General features: G+C 52.6%; 1 long non-coding RNA gene across 1 annotated transcript; it reads left to right on the top strand.

The window, feature by feature from the left end:
* The first annotated feature begins 1,984 nt into the window (after positions 1-1,984).
* LOC122465124 lies at positions 1,985-16,627 on the top strand. The gene is made up of 3 exons (XR_006289707.1): positions 1,985-2,299; positions 13,495-13,566; positions 14,659-16,627. It is a non-coding gene; the product is annotated as an uncharacterized LOC122465124 (long non-coding RNA).
* The last annotated feature ends 986 nt before the right edge of the window (positions 16,628-17,613 follow it).

Below are 17,613 nucleotides of genomic sequence, written 5' to 3'. Positions count from 1 at the left end.
TGTGCTTTGGTCTGCATTTTGCTGGCAGACCATCCTTTCACTTTCCTGCCACTCCTGCACTTTTTGATTTTCATTAAGGGAGTGCTGCATGATTTCATGCAGCATGTCCTCTTTGCTTCTGTGTGGCCTCTTCCTGATTCTTTGCAGTCTCTCGGCCAGTGGTAACACGGATAGCTGAGATCTCAAGGTTGTATCTGTAAAGGCAAAATGCAACACTTAACAGAGGCAGCATTGTTCACACCAAACAGAGCAATGATTCCCCCGTACTTAAGGAGGGCAAGCACAGTCTACGCAATCTCATAATTTGCCCATCCCAAAGTGAGCACACATAACCCACAGGAGCCCCAAAATGGTGAGTAAGCACAGGGTCAAGGGGGACTGATTCTTTCATGACTGTACTGTCCTCTGGGTTTCTGTGCCTTGGGGAGAGCCAACAGCTGCAGGGGGCCCCTATACTGAACAGTGTCCCCACATTTTCCACAGGAGTTCGTCCTGGAAGATATCTCACTGCTGAGGGTGACCTGGGAAGCAAGGGAGGGTCTTCTACTACAATGCGGCTTCTGCCCTGGCCCATATGCAGCTTGCCTGTGTGCAGCAATGGTCCCCCCGCCCCCCACGGCACAGTGGCGTGGACATGTTAGCCTGAGTGGGATAAGGACCACAGTGGCTCTCCCAACCTTCGCAAGCGCATTGCCCAAGTTCTGGATGAGACCTTTGAAGAGATCACTGAGGCTGATTACCGCGATGTGAGCGAGCACATCAACGCCCTACTCCCATCTAGACATGCATGTAGCCCTAACCCTCCTCGCCCCAGGAGCCCGCACCGAATAACTTCCTTCCCAAAATAAAAGCCACTTACCGGGAACCTCCTCCGGTGTTTGTCCTCCCCCAAGCACCGTCCACTGCAACTGGCTACCTTCCTCCTGGCTTGAGAACAGCTCCTGGCTGCATGCATCTAGGGATGCTGGGGTGTCTTGCTCCTCCTCAGCACCCTCGCTCCTGCTTTGCTCCTCCTCCTGCTCCTCCTGCCTTGTTGGAATGTGCTCTGAAGGATCCATGGTGGTCCCCGGCGTGGAGGTGGGGTTTGCACCCAAGTATCGCATCCAGCTGTTTGTAAAAACAGGAGATCGCAAGGGCAGCACCAGAATGGCTGTTTGCCTCACGGGTTTTGCAGAAGGCATTCCATATCTCCTTCACTTTAACCCTGCACTGCAGAGCGTCCCGGTCATGGCCCCTTTCCATCATGTCCCTTGATATCTGCCTGAAGGTATCATAATTCCTATGGCTGGAGCGCAGCTGGGACTGGACAGCTTCCTCCCCCCAAACACTGATGAGGTCCAGAACCTCGCCATTGCTCCATACTGGGGATCGCCTGGTGCGTGGAGGCATGGTCACCTGGAAAGATTTGCTGAGAGCACTCCACGCCTGGCTGAGCAAACAGGAAGGGGATTTTCAAAATTCCCAGAGAATTTAAAGGGTGGGTCTGATGGTTGGTCACCTGAGGGCAGGGCAGTAGAGTTCAAAGTGAATACCAGAGTTGCTAGAACAGGCCTTGTGGGACACTTCTGGAGGCCGATCAGAGCGCACTAACAGACCAGGACGCCCACACTGGCGCCGAGGCGCTCCAGCGAGGGTGCACCAAATGTTATTCCACTCGCCGAGGTGGAGTACCAGAAGTGCTCTAGCTGCGGAGTCGGAGTGCTCTACGTGCCTTGCCAGTGTGGACGCGTCATGAGTTGGAGCGCACTGGGCTGCTTTAATGTGCTCTAACTCGCAAGTTTAGCCATGCCTTTAGTTATTGCAGAACAGACCCTGTGTCCTCACTTCCGGTGTGCACCAAGCTGACTCAGGAATGGTTGACCTGTGAATAGATGGTTTATTTCGTGGTAATAGGCTACTCTGCCTCTTGCTGCCTTGTACACAGGGCCAGGAATTGGCTCTTAGTTTGTTTTCTTGGTTTTGTTTGGTAGCTTTTGCAGTCTGCGTAAAGGTTTGGTTGCACTGACTTAAGACAAGCATGCAGTACATATGGCTCCATGTTAGCTTCCTTACAAAGAGATGTCAGTTTCTCTTAATCCAGGCCAGCAGCATTCCTGCTGTTCCAGTCCTGGGATTTCCCCAAGAGTGATTTCCAATGTTGCTGAGTTCGTGGTGGCTTAAATGCTGACGGATGACCACTCAAGATTGATATGAACACAAAACAGATGCTACTTGTGATGCTATGCCAGAAGAAGACTCTGCTTCTGAGAACAGAAGGACAAATGGATTAAACAACTGTACCACTTATGCCCTTTCAAAGGTAAAATGTCTACCTGTCTTCTAAAAGCTTAGACAGTGTACATGGTTGCTCTGGTTTTGCTCATCAGTCTACACTCAGTAGTACCAATTTATAGTGTTTTAGATACATGCTGTTATGCTTTTTAAGTAAACATTTATCTTTTGATTTAATAATCCTTTGAACAGAAGTTTTCTCCCACCTCTTATTCTACACCTTATTGTGGGAGTGAGTTGGCGTATTCCCAACTGCATGGTCAGAACTCTTCACACAGAGTGCATTTCCTATGTAACGGAAAGAGAGGGGAAGTTTTCTTTCATTTATTACAGTGTTTTATGGCATCATTATTGAGGAGTATGTACAATAAACAGACACAGGGCCTGATTCGCCTTGTGTTGTCATTTGCACCTGTGCAAAACAAGTGTCAAGCGGATGTGGAGAACTAACCTGTGCATAAACTAATAGAGAAATAGGATTTGGTAACACTTTTACACCTACTTTCTGCAGGTGTAGATGACTGCATAAAGGCACAGAGTGGAGTGGAGTGGAGAATCAGGCTCATAACTGTACTTTCTTCACACTGTGACAAAGTTCCTGCTCTACCTTGGTGGGTATTCCGCTTATTGGCAGATTTGCTCGCCTTGGAGCTTCACGGCAGCCCTCAGCTTGGCTGTTTTTCTGAAACCACAGTCCAGATCAGCTCCTCCTGTGTCTGACCAGGAGTTGGGAGGATTTGGGGGGAACCCGGGCCCGCCCTCTACTCCGGGTTCCAGACCAGGGCCCTGTGGAATGCAGCTGTCTAGAGTGCCTCCTGGAACAGCTGTGCGACAGCTACAACTCCCTGGGCTACTTCCCCATGGCCTCCTCCCAACACCTTCTTTATCCTCACTATAGGACCTTCCTCCTGGTGTCTGATAATGCTTGTACACCTCAGTCCTCCAACAGTCCACATTCTCACTCTCGGCTCCTAGTGCCTCTTGCTCCCAGCTCCTCACACGCACACCACAAACTGAAGTGAGCTCCTTTTTAAAACCCAGGTGCCCTGATTAGCCTTCCTTAATTGATTCTAGCAGCTTCTTGATTGGCTGCAGGTGTTTTAATCAGCCTGTCTTAATTGTCTCCAGAAGGTTCCTGATTGTTCTGGAACCTTCCCTGTTACCTTACCCAGGGAAAAGGGACCTCCTTCGCTTGCTGCTACTCTATTCGCTTTCTATTCTCTCCTAAAGCCCCCTGGCGTGGATTTTTCTTACTTTTTGACCCAGCTTCAGTCCCCCCCCCCCCCCCGACCGGGCCAGAAGCTTTTTTTGCTTTGTTTTTTTTTGCTGGTTTTTTTGCTGCCGTTCGAGTGCTGGTCAGTTGCCAGCTTGCTGCCAGCCCCCCCCACGCCTGCTCTCGGACGCCGCTTTTGCTTTAGCTGAAACCCCTGGAGGAGGGGGGGAGGACTGCCAACCCGCTACCCGGAGGAGGGGAGTGGAAGCCCCCGGACCCAGCGTTTTGCTGTTATTTCTAAACCCGTACCGAGCTAGGAAGATTCTTCTTATCTCTGCAACATTCTTGGCCTGCTGAAAGCCTCATTACAAAGCTGGAAGAGAAGATAGCCAACAGAAAAAATCACCCAGGGAAGCTACGAACCATCGTGGAGGGGGCCGTAAGACTGAGTAACTTTTGAATTGTACTCTCGTGTGGGGGGAGTTTGACTGTGTTTTAATTGCACTTGTGGGGGCATAGGGGGGTGTGGCACGGAGCTGCCCCCCGATCTATTGGTCCCCCCCCCAACACTATTACAACCGTCACGGCCCCCCCGCCGTCCGTCCCTGCTGGCAACTTGCCATCTGCCTTTGGATTCAGCTGTTTGCTTTGAATTTTGCCGTTTCGGACCAGACACAACAGCCGACCAAACGAGACTCTTTGGACAAACGTGCGTGGGTCCACTCCCCCCCCCCCCCGACTGTTTACCCCACAGTTTGCCCCTATTACCGGACCCCAATTCCTGTTTTCCTCCCCCGTCCAGTCCGACCCATTTGGCACCACCCCCCGCCTGCAGCCCAGCAGGGAGGAGTGGTTAATCTGCTTCCCCCTCCCCCCTCCTCCTTCTGGTGTCTCCCCGTCTCTCCCTGCTCACAATGGTGGGGAATGAGAGGGGTGAGGCCCCTCTAACAACCTCAGTTGCCCCTCCCCCACCTACCCCCCTACCGAACCCCCAAGCTCTCCCCCCCACCACTGCTGTCAAAACACCTACCATCGCCCCCGCTGGGGCATCGGCAGTAGGAGACACCGGGGCGACTACTGCCGCTGAAATGTCCACCGCCCCCCCAGATTCTAGGAAACCCCCTCCAATTGGCCAGAAAGGCCAGGGTGTGAAGAAAGGAAAAGGCCCCGTAAAACCACCAGGCCCTCCATGGCAGGGGCTGCCCCTACCGCTGTGGCCTCGTCATCGACCTTGGCGTCCCTCCCCGCTGTTCCCTCCACCAGCTCTGCGAGCATCCCTCCCCCGGCCCCCAGGGCGTATGCCCGGGAGGTGGCAGCCCCCCCTCGCCTGCTGCCTCGTCATCTCACCCACCCACCGCCTCCACTACCATCAATAGCGGCCGGGGCCCCTTTCCCACCATGACCAGGAGGCACAGCGTCCGTTGCCTCCTGGTCCCCGCCTCACCCCGCGTGGAGACATACATGCAGGCATTGGCGGGTGGTAGGACCCATGGCTATCGTGGCGGCCTCCAAAATGTACGGGAAGGTCGTCTTTTTCTTAGCATCGGAGGCTGCCGCCCAGGAGGCGGTGGAGAAGGGCCTGGCGGTGGGGGGGGTTGTTTGTCCCCCTGGAGCCGCTAGAGGACCTGGGCGTTCGCCTAGTCCTCACCTCCGTCCCTCCCTTTCTACCCAATGCCGCCCTGTTACCCACTCTCTCCACCCTGGGGAAACTTGTTTCTGTCATCAGCCCTCTCCCGTTGGGCTGCAAGGACCCCACCCTCCGTCACGTCCTTTTGTTCCGCCGGCAAATGCAGCTTCTACCGCCGCCGGCGGCGCGTGACGGAGAGGCGCTTGAGGGGTCCTTCCTAGTCCCCTACCAGGGAGCCCGCTATCGGGTCTTTTACTCCACAGGAGAGGTCCGGTGCTACCTCTGCCGATCAGCGGGGCGTGTCCAAAGAGACTGCCCTTTGGCCCGGGGGGGAGGGGCACCCGAGACCCCCGAGACCCGGCAGGACGTCGGCTCCGTTGTTGCCGACGCCCCTGGCCGCCCAGCACCTGAAACCACCTCTCCTCCTGCTCGATCCACCGGTGCTCCTGCCCGGGCCCAAGAGACACCTCCCCAACAACACCCAGACGAGCGAGGGAGCCCCGCCCTTGCTGTTAACAATCCAGCAGAGCCTATGGAGGAGGATGCAGCAAAGATATTACCTGGCATAGGAGAGGGCCCGCCCCAAGGAGAACTGTCCCCCTCTCATGCTGCCTCACCGTTACCCCCCCCAAGCTCCTGAACCATCGCCTCTGCCCCCCGACACGACCCCTGCTAACCAGCCCCCAGACGATGCTATGGAGGGCTGGACCCTAGTCCAGGGAAAGTGAGGCAAGCGGAAGGCTTGAGCTCCGCTGCACCCATCCGATGCGGAGGCCCCCCGGAAGACCAGGAAGGGAGGCACTGACACTGAGCCTTCCGCTATGCCCACGAGTGAGATCCATCTGCCGGTGTCGGGAGGGGAAGACAAAATAGCACTGGAAGGTAGAATCTCCCCTCCATGGGAGACCCTCCCCTCCAAGACCCCTGAGGAAGCCCCTTCTACCCGGATACCACCCGAACCCCCCGTGAACCCCGAAGCGACCGTCGTAGCGGGCGCCAGAGGGGAGACCCCGGGGTGGCAGAAGACGACCTCTCCTCCATGTATGAGGAGATCGAGGCCCTAGGTTTGACCCCGGTCACCCAGGGAGAGAATGACCCACTGCCAGCTGGCCTCGATCTGGGCAACCTTACCCCAGTCCCCCTTTCCCCATGCTCCCTCCTCCTAACCGCCTTCCCGGGCGGGCACCCTACAGAAGGTGGTCCACCACCTGATGCCATGGCTGCCAAATCCACCACAGAGCCTGCGCCTAGCATCACTGGGAGCCCCCTCCCCACCCCCTTAACCCTCGAATCTGTTCGGGAGGCACCACCTCTCAGCTGCTTGCCTCCCAAAGCCCAGAGCCTCACCTCTGACCCCGCCCCCACCCCGTCCCTGCCCAATCCACCTCTTCCTGCAATGCTATTGCCGCCCCTAGGGTTATTTCTTTCCCGTTTTTTGCGGATTCCCCCCAAGGAGCAGCCTTCGCATTTTCCTGCCGTGACCCATTAGGAGCTGCAATTTTCCCTCCGCCATCCCCTTCTACCCCAAGGCGTGAGATGGACCTAATAACTTTAGCCTGTCAGACGCCCCGTCGGTGGTCCACACCCTGCCTGCCCGCCTCAGCGGACCACGAGGCTGCACCAAGAGCCCCACTAGGGAATAACCGGGAAATCGCAACCCCACTCCCCCATGAGCTGCAAAAAGCATTGTGGGAGTTTTTAGAAGACATCCATGGCTCCCGCAACAGGGTACAGCTGGCTCTCCAGCTATGGGGGGACTTTGATCAACTCCTCCAGGTCATAAGGGCCCTTATAAAGGAGGGTAGAGGGAAAGGAAGGCAAGGTGCTGCGGCCTATGGGCGGGCCCGCAGCTTCCGTGATGATTTACTCACTTACAGGATGGGTCACGGATTGTTGTGCGACCTGCCAGGGGCCACAAACACCCCCGCCAACAAGGAACCCCCACCCCCCCCCCGCCCTCCGCATGACGCCTCTCATTATCGCAACTTTGAACACCAGGGGCTGCAGGATGGCTCTCCCAAGGTCCCAGGTGCTCTCTTACCTTCGGGAAGGGGGGGTACTCTGTGGTTTTCCTGCAGGAGACCCATACAGATCTGACCGCCGAGGACAGCTGGCGGCTGGAGTGGGGGGACGGGGTCTACTTTAGCCACTGCATGATTCGACAAGCTGGAGTGGCAACCCTGTTCTCCCCCAACCTATGGCCTGAGGTGCTAGGGGTCACTGAGGCCGTGCCGGGCCACCTGCTGCATCTCCGAGTACGTATGGAGGGGCTCGTTAACATCTATGCCCCGACAACGAGCCCAAAGCGGCCGCAATTCTATCAGCGGGTGTCCGACTTCCTCAGCACCCTAGATTCTCACGAGTGCCTAGTCCTGGGAGGGGACTTTAACACCACCCTCGAGGAACAGGACCGCTCAGGGGCCGAGCTGAGCCCGGCCGCCACGAACATTCTCCGAGGAATAGTCGAACATCACTCCCTAGTGGATGTCTGGCGTGACCACCACCCAGATGACACTTCCACGTTCACCTTTGCCCGGGTGGAGGCCCATCGGTCACACCACTCTCGGTTGGACCGTATTTATTTATCCCGTTTCCATCTTTCACAAGCCCACTCCTCCAACATTCGGCCGGCCCCATTTTCCGACCATCATCTAGCCACCATAACAGCCTCCCTCCGCACAGAGAGGCCGATGCCGGCCTATTGGCATTTTAACAACAGCCTGTTGGAGGATGAGGGCTTCGTGACATCCTTCTGGGAGTTTTGGCTGGCCTGGCGAGAGCAGCGGCGTGCTTTTCCCTCGGCGCGACGATGGTGGGATCTAGGGAAGGTGCGCGCCAAGCTCTTCTGCCGTGACTACACTCAGTGCACCAGCCGACGGAGAAATACAGCGATAGAGCAGTTGGAACGGGAGGTCTTAGAGATGGAGAGGCGTCTGGCCACCAGCCCCGAAGACCCGTTCCTCTGCGGAGCGTGCCGGGAGAAATGGGAGGAGCTCCAGGCCCTCAAGGACCATCGGGCCCGAGGTGCCTTTGTTCGATCCCGCATCCGCCTCCTTCGGGAGATGGATCGCGGCTCCCGTTTCTTCTACGCCCTGGAGAAAACGAGGGGGGCCAAGAAACACGTCACCTGCCTTCTAGCAGAAGACGGCGCCCCCTCACGGATCCGGTGGAGATGTGTGGGAGGCCCCGTGACTTCTACACAAGCCTTTTCTCCCCGTATCCGACCGATCCTGGCGCTTGCAGGGTGCTCTGGGAGGAACTCCCCATGGTCAGCGTGGGCGACCGAGACTGACTAGAGCTGCCTCTCACCCTGGCCGAGTTCTCGGAAGCCCTCCGTCGCATGCCCGCCAATAAATCTCCGGGCAGGGATGGGCTGACTGTGGAGTTCTACCACGTTCTGGGACATCCTTGGCCCAGACCTAGCCACTGTCTGGGCTGAGTCTTTGCAGGGCGGGGTCCTCCCTCTTTCGTGCAGGCGAGCAGCGCTCGCCTTGTTGCCGAAGGGGGACCTCCGCGATTTACGAAACTGGCGACCCGTCTCGCTCCTTAGCACGGACTACAAAATCATAGCGAAAGCAATCTCGCTGCGGCTAGGGTCCATGATGGCGGACGTGATCCACCCAGACCAGACCTATACTGTCCCGGGTCGCAGCATTTTTGACAACCTATTTCTAGTCCGAGATCTTTTGGAACTCGGGCGTAGAGACGGTCTGTCGTTCGTCCTCCTGTCTCTTGATCAGGAGAAGGCATCGATAGAGTGGACCACGGGTACCTCCTGGGCACTCTGCAGGCGTTTGGATTTGGACCTCAGTTTGTGAGTTTTCTCCAGGTGCTGTACGCTTCCGCGGAGTGTCTGGTTAGGCTCAACTGGACCCTGACCGAACCGGTCAGCTTCGTGCGAGGAGTACAGCAGGGGTGCCCCCTCTTGGGCCAGCTGTACGCTCTGGCGATCGAACCCTTCCTCTGTCTCCTCCGCAGGAGGTTGACAGGGTTGGTGCTGCAGGAGCCGGAGCTGCGGCTGGTCCTGTCGGTGTACACCGATGACGTACTCCTCGTGGTCCAGGACCCAGGGGACTTGGCACGGGTGGAGGCTTGCCAGGCTATCTATTCGGCAGCCTCCTCCGCCCGAGTCAACTGGGTCAAGAGCTCTGGCTTGGTGGTGGGGGACTGGCGGCAGGTGAGCTCCCTCCCACCCGCGCTTCAGACCATCCGGTGGAGCACGGGTCCACTGCTCTACCTAGGCGTTTACCTTTCTGCCACGCACCCTTCTCCGCCGGAGAACTGGTAAAATTTAGAAGGCGGGGTGATAGAGCGGCTCCGGAAATGGACGAGGTTACTCCGATGTCTCTCCCTCCGAGGGAGAGCACTGGTGCTTAATCAACTAGTCCTGTCCACGCTCTGGTACGGCTCAACATCCTGGTCCCGGCCCTGGGTTTCCTGACCAATCTCCGGACATCGATTCTAGAGTTCTTTTGGTCAGGAATATACTGGGCCCCTGTTGGGGTTCTTCATCTACCCCTGAAGGAAGGAGGGCAGGGCCTGAAGTGTCTGCACACTCAGGTCCGTGTCTTCTGCCTCCAGGCCCTGCAGAGGCTCCTTTATAGTGCAGGTAGTTCGACATGGAGCATATTGGCGCACGCCTTCCTGCGCCGCTTCCAAGGGCTCCGATACGACCGGCAGCTCTTTTATCTTTGTCTGAGAGGTTTTCCGCGAGACCTCTCCGGGCTGCCGGTCTTCTACCAGGACCTCCTCCAGACCTGGAAACTGTTTTCAACGACCAGGTCCGTGGTGGCCACCGTGGGAGCAGATCTCCTCACAGAGCCCCTGCTACACAACCCCCAGCTCCGTGTGTAGGCGGCGGAGTCCCGCTTGGTGCGCCAGAGTTTGGTCCTGGTGGAAGTCACGAGAGTCGGAGACCTCCTGGACTACGACCGGGGAGACTGGCTGGATCCCCTGACGCTCGCTCGGCGCATGGGGCTCTCCAGACCTCGTACCCCCCGGCGCGTACTTCAGGAGGTGAAGGCCGCCTTGATGCCCGCTGCTTGGGCTTATCTCAACTGAGCCCTGTGCGAGGGCGCACCCCGCCCACCCTCTACCCCAGGCCCGCTGGACCTTTCAATTGGGCCCCTACCCCGTAGATCCCAACAAACCCCTCACCCTTTCGCTGCGAGCCGGCTGCATGAACTGCAGCCAGTCAGCTTCCAAATCGCGCCATGGAAATATCTGTACCCACTCATGCTTCACACCTTTCACGCCCACACCCTGGTGTCCTGCCCCGATACAAAGTGGCGGGACCTCCTGCCACCTTTGGAGGGTGAGCAGCCCCGGTGGGCCAGCCTGTATTCCACCTTGGGCCAGTCGGGGCCATTAGTTGGAGGCTCCTTCACGGAGCTGTGAGCACGGGTGTGTTTTTGACGCGGTTCACCCCCATCCCGGATACTTGCCCTTTTTGCAACGTGAGGGAAACCCTGGCGCACGTATATTTAGAGTGTGCCAGATTGCAGCCCCTTTTCCGGCTCCTCACGAATATTTTATTACCCTTTTGGCTGCACTTTTCCCCTCACCTTTTTATCTACACACTCCCCATCCGTGTCCCCACCAAGTCGCGGGATCTCCTGGTTAGCCTCCTCCTAGCCCTAGCTAAAACATCCATCTATAAAACCAGAGAGGGGAGGCTGGCCCATGAAGCGTCCTGCGACTGTAGGGCCGTTTTCCGATCCTCAGTACATTCACGTATCTGGGCGGAGTTCCTCTGGGCGGCGTCCACCGACTCCCTTGATGCTTTCGAGGAGCAGTGGGCGCTGTCCGAGGTTCTCTGCTCAGTGACCCCGTCCGGTTCCCTCCATCTGACCCTTTGATTGAGGAGAAGAGCGAGAGACCCCAGCCCCAGCCGTTGCCGCTGTGGATACCATCATTACTGTCACCTAGGAGGGGTCCTGTCACACGTGGGTGTACATCCCCCCCACCCCCAAACCGCCCACCCCGCAGCTGTGCCCATCTTGTCGGGCACTCTCAGGAGAGGGATAATCGGTGACACTGGGCATGGTACTAGGTAACTCAAGGGGGTGGAAGACCACGAGTGTCGAGGAAGCCCCCCTGCTCTAGGCCACCAGGTAACTCAGGAGGGTGGAAGACCACGAGTGTCGAGGAAGCCCCCCCGCTCCAGGCCCAGGCTAGCCTGAACACTTCTCCCTCCTGAAGGCTGCTGTGTTATACCTTGCGTTTGCTTTTGTTTTGTTTTTGTTTTTTCCTTTTTGGTGATTCTTTATAAGTGTTATGCAAATAAAATTCTTCTCTGCTTCAAAAAAAAAAAATTACTCTTCTATAGCCATCTGGCCCGACCCTGTCACAATACATTTTTTAAACTATCCCCAAATTCCTTGCAAATTAAAGAATATTTCAGTTAAAATCCTAATCTCATCGAAAACTGTGATTTCATACTTTTGTATGAATCCATGTACAGTAACCATTTTAATATGATAAACCTCTTCCGTACATCTCCAGTCTGTTTCATTCATCCTTATATGCAAGTATTGGGCTAGAGTAGACTAAGTGACTAGAATTTTAATCACACTAATGCAAAAGGTCCAGTTCAGAGCTCATCTATACCAGTGTAGAGCAGGAGTAACTCCACTGCAGTCGATGAGATTACACCAGCGTAAGTGAAAACAGAGTCAAGTCAATGTTGTTCAGTGTCTGTCAGACTTACAGCATCATTGTAGTTTAGTACATTCACTTCCTTTCCTCCTATAGCAGGGGTGAGCAAACTTTGTGGCCCGAGGGCCACATCTGGGTATGGAAATTGTATGCTCATGGAATTGGGGGTTGGGGTACGGGAAGGGGTGAGGGCTTTGGCTGGGGGTGCGGGTTCTGGGGTGGGGCTGGGGATGAGGGGTTGGAGGTGCGGGCGGGTGCTCCAGGCTGGGACCAAGGGGTGCGGAGGGCAGGAGGGGGATCAGGGCTGGGGCGGGGGGTTGGGGTGCAGGACAGGGTCAGGGATGCAGGCTCCTGACGGTGCTTACCTCAAGCAGCTCCCAGAAGCAGCAGCATGTCCTCTCTTCAGCTCCTATGAGGAGGCACGGCCAGGAGGCTCTCCGTGCTGCCCCATCCACAGGCACTGCCCCTGCAATGGGAGCTGCGGGGGCAGTGTGCGGAGCGCCCTGGCTGTCCCTATGCATAGGAGGCAGAAGGGGGATGTGCCACTGCTTCCAGAAGCTGCGTGGAGCCCTGACATGCACAGAGCAGGACAAGCCCCGGACCCGCTCCCTGGTCCCTGGCTGGAGCTCGAGGGCCAGATTAAAATGTCTGAAGGCCTGGATGCGGCCCCTGGGCTGTAGTTTGCCCAACTCTGTCCTATAGTAAAACTCACCATTTCCGGAGGAAGTCCTGTCTATACATCTACCATTCTATTTTTTTTGACAACATGCTTTCATTATTACACAGATAAAACCAACAGATAGCCTTTTGTGGTTTGTTTTTCACAAAGCAGGATATATTTTCACCAGACTGTGCAGTATAAATTAAAATAAAAAATAAGTGCAAATATAAAATTGAATTATCTGCTCCAATGATATTCAAGGCGGGGTGGTCAGAAAGGAAATTAAAAAAAAAACAGAAAAACACACTTTATGTCAAGTGTCCATTGGTAGCCAAACACTTTGAGATAATGGTGGCCTTTTATTATGAGCAGCGTAGCGATGCCTAGGAACTCTACAGTGCAGTACAGAAGCCCCGGAGAATGGCAGTCTTACCTATCTCACACCCACAGAATGGGGAGCAGTGAAGACAAGGAGGCTTGAGTCTCACCTCACTTACACCAGTTTTGAACCAGTGTAACTCTGTTGACTTTGATGGAGTCACTCCTGCTTTATACTTGAGATCAGAATGAGGCCCAGGATTCCTTTCAAAGCTCATCCCTGCCATCCCCCCAATCAGCCAGAAAAGTTACCAGGACTCAGTCTGAGGAAGGGTATCAGAATCTGTGGATAGCTAAAAATACAGAACAAAATTCAATTCCAGCAACTCTAAAATAACAAACCAAAATGTGCACTTGATGAAGGGGAAAACACTCCTCACCGCTCCCTCTCTTAACCAGCACCTCTTGCTGCCTTTGCTACAAGTGCCCTGGCCCCCTTTTAGCCAGCCAAACCCCTCCAATTTCTTTCTGTGACAAGTGCCTCCTACTTCCCTTTTCAGATGGCTGTTCCTCTGGCTTTTTTGATCCTCTTCCTGGTGCCAAACCTACCCTCCCTATTTGCAAGTGCTTTATAGGCTTCTCAAGTCATGCACATCTTAAGTTTTGCACCTTGAGAGCTCTGCAGTGGAAAGCAGCGAATGTGTTATTAACAGACTCTGTTTGCTCTCGCTTAATTTTCCCCTCCAGAATGGGTTCTTCTGGATAACCTACTGCAGCATCTCTCCAGACTTCATGGTTGCCGTCATCACTGGATTTCAGGTATGTAAGTATATCAACTTGAAAGGCGTGGGGCAGGGGGGAGGGGGTGACGGACCTATCTACCATACTTCATGAACCTGGGAGGTGAAGGGGACCAGAACATGGAAATGCATTTCTGTGTAGAGGAAGGGATTGTGGAGGGGTCTTAAACACTTGAGTGTATTCACATGCAGGGACTACCTGAGTGAAGAAGGTGAGATCACCATTTTACTATAGTGATTACATGACCCCAGTGGCTTAGGAAGTAGTATTAGGGGAGAGGAAGCCTGCTGTATGCCCCCAAACAGGGCATGGGGGAATGGATCTAGAGTTATCCCCCATTTTTAAAGAGGAAGTGGGGAGCTTCAGTCATCTCTGTGAAGAACTGAGAGAATTAGTAAGCACATCTGGAAGGTCCCTGTACCTGACTGCTGGTCCATGTAGCTGACTGTCCCTCCTTCTCCTCAGAAGGGTGCATTAGATAAGAGGAAATATTTGTTGAGTGGGGAAGGCTGTACTGGAGAGGGAGCCATGGTGCCCGCTGAAAGTTTGGATAAGCTGCAGATGCAACAAGTGCATTCTGGATGTCTATCTAAGCTAAGCTAAAACTAACATTCTGAGGTAAATCTATCCCTACTATTTGGCTATGTGATAAATATTTCTAGAGCACACAACACAGATCAATCAATACCCATCAATATGTGTATATACTATAGCTGGGGTTTTCAAAAGAGCCAAAGAGAATTAGGTGCCCAAATTCCCAGTCCACTCTTACGAGCGTCACAGTTTAGCATTGTTAACCAAAAGCCAGCCCTGGTTATTTTTGAATATAGCGGCACACACTTAAACACTAGACATTTCACTGAGAGACATTTGCAGCTTAATAAAATCTCTATGGCCCAATGTCCCATTAATTTGGTCATGAAGTTAATGCTCCAGGAAAATGGAGCAGCCCTACGATCCTTCTTTACTAGGGATTTCCACTGAACGTTTTTTCTTTTTCTTTTCTTTCTTTTTCTTTTGTTTTTTGGCTGGGGGGAAGGAAGGGAAGATTTAACATAATCATGAATCTCACACAGATCAATCTCCCTTCTTATGGTGTTTCTATTTCAGATGGAGCAAACACATCTATTGTGGTTCTTCAGCAAGACCTTCATATCATAAACCTTACTGATAGCCATCTTCTTCAGCTGGTTGGGACTCTTTGTGATTTTTCCCATTTACTGTTGTAAGTGATGCTAATCAGATCCTTTCCGCATTGTTGCCAGTTTAAAGAACCTTTGAAGGCATTTGGATATATTGGGGAGGGAACACCAATATATTATAAATCCAGGAAGTTGATCAAAGTAATGGAACAACCTCCAGGCTCCAGTTCTATCAGAGTTTGTGTATTATGGATCTTCTTCCATATACCCTGGTGTAACTGAGGACTTAAACAGGTGTAAGTGAGATCAAACCTTTTGTCTTGTGTTGAGATTTATAAGAGAGCCCAAACTCCAACCCATCTGGATAACCTATTGTGTGACTCAATCCTTAAAAATGAAGAAATACTACACGATTCTGCAGAATACTTTTTTTTTTTTTTTTGCAGGGTGGCAGGGGGAGGAGAATATGGAAGCTTTAAAAGAAAAATAGAATCCTTCACATTCAAAAGTTTCCAGTTTCCATGATTCTACCCTGAACTGGAGTTAAAGAGGGAGAAGTCAGAAGGGGATTCCCCCCCTCCCACATTCTCTCCAGAATGACCTTAGTTAGTATTGCTTCCTCAACTTTGTGAAGATTCTTATTGCCTTAGAGATATTAAGCCACATGTTTCTTTCTGACAAGCCCATTCAGCAAAGGAAATCAAAGAGAAATTCAATAAGCTAAATTTTAGGAGGAAATATGTCATGGCCATAAAAGAGAACTCCCCACAGGAGCACTTCCTGCAACATGCTCTAACTGAGTAGTCAGAAGGGACATTTATTTATTTACTAGGTAGAAGAAAGGGTCACAATCAGACTGAAATATAAAGCCTCAATGCACGCATTAATACAGAGACCTGGTCTGAACATGGAATTTCTATTCTGCTGGAAATTTTGATATTGTGAAAGTTGTTTGTGTTCCAAATTGGAATAAAAAGTCAAAATTTCTCAAGGAATGGAAATTCTAAAAATTCGATGTGAAAACATCAGACCGTTTTCTTGGATAATGCAGAAACAGTATAATATTAAATACAACATCATGTAAAATATTAAATATAAGTCTAGATGGAATTGATCAAAATGCTAAAGTAAAATAGTAAAAAGTGAAATAGTTTAACCTTATCAGAATGAACCATTTGGCATTACTGAAATGAGAAAGTTGAAAGAATTCATTTCAGCTTTTCTCCCTGTAACAGCATAGCTAGCTCCTTAAGTAAAATTGGGCTCAGCACTTTTGTTCCAGGTCAGTGCCCTAGTGTGGTTTAATGAGGAGGATGGGGCTGCTCGGGGAGCTATAAAGAACTGTTCACAAGCCTTAGAGGGAGAGTTCAGAACCCAGAGTTGAGAAAGGGAGAGAGTTCCCTGGTTGAGCAGTAGAGCCAAATCAGGCTGGTGAAAGCAGGAGGCAGTCAGGGGTCACCTACAAACTTCCCCAGGCCAGAGATCGGGGGTCAGAGAGGGCTGAAGGCTGAGAGCAGCAGAGGGAGACACCTGCTGGAGAGCTGAAGCAGGAGGCCAAGAAGAGGGGTGGGAGTTGAAGGCAGGGGAATGATGAAAGGGTGAGCCCGATGAATACTCCAAGGAAGAGTTGGAGCTGTACATGACAGATGACCTGGGACATAGTGAGAGATGCTGAAGCTGTATTTGCTGTTGGACTGTTTGGAAGAATATACCATTTGGACTGTGTCATGGGGATTCTGGTTTACGGTAGTAGGACATCTTTATACACTCTATAGACTCTATATTTATATACTCTGAAGGCTGAACTGAGTTTATTTAAAGAATGAAGAAGGAAACTGAGTCAATGGGCCATGTGCAGGGCTGCCCTGAGGCCACAAGAGTGTAGATTTGGGGAAAAACCCACCATGCAAGACTGAGATGACCAAGTACGCTGGCATTGCCATAGATTCACTGTGTAACACTGGGTGAAGTATCTAAACTTTCAGCTTCCCCATCTATAAAATGGTGAGTAACAACTTTTTGTGTTAGGTACTTCAAGATTTCCAGATAAAATACGCTACTTAATTGCGAAGTGGTGTTAACTTCTGTCATCACATTTGTTGCAGCCACTTCTAAGAAGTGAACTGTGGCTTCTGTTAATACTTTTCCAAATGGCTCTTTGTAGCGTCATGAGGAAGCTGAAGGCAGCACAGTGACTTCTGGTAATAAGTTCACAATATAGCAGTGGGAATACCCCAGTGGCTGATACTGCTGCCGTAGATAGAGGGCCGGACAGTGAGAGAGCCAAGATAATGTTAGGATAGAATAGCGGAGAACGCTCTTATGGGTTTTCAGTCTTGACCAAACAGCATAGACCTAGGGAATTCCTGGACTGTACTGTATAGGGTTAACCATTCAAGCCTCTCTCTGATCTCTGGCATATAGAAGAAATGCTGTATATCTTTCTACGCTGTCTGTTTCACTGAGCCTCTGCTGTGTCACAAGGCAGGAGGGGTGGTGTTTGGCTTTTTCACTCCCCATTGCATTTTGGCTATTGAGAAGTTTTAACTGCTTTGGAATCGGCAACATTGATCCACACGCTCCGCAAGCCAGGAATTAGGTGAATGTTACGCCGTTTGTTATTCAGACATGAGTGCCTCTCCAGCAGCAAGTCAGCACTGCAACAGACTCATCTTTACAAACTTGTGGGTTTTGCAGCATAAACGACGGGCTTGATTCACAAAGGTACTGAGGCACCTAACTGTCTCTTTAGGTATCTAAATCCAACATTTAGGCACCATGGGTAGTCCCAAAACCACCGACAAACCGTATGGGCACTTAAGTCCCTAAGACAGCTATGTTTCCATTAGTGAGCATGCACAAAACCACCCAAATACTGATGCCACCCCACAGCTAATGAGCTGCTCAGAGCCCGCACTGAAAT

Source organism: Chelonia mydas, chromosome 3 (assembly GCF_015237465.2).
Source record: "Chelonia mydas isolate rCheMyd1 chromosome 3, rCheMyd1.pri.v2, whole genome shotgun sequence".
In the NCBI taxonomy this organism is placed as follows: Eukaryota; Metazoa; Chordata; order Testudines; family Cheloniidae; genus Chelonia; species Chelonia mydas.
This window is presented reverse-complemented; position numbering and strand designations above follow the sequence as displayed.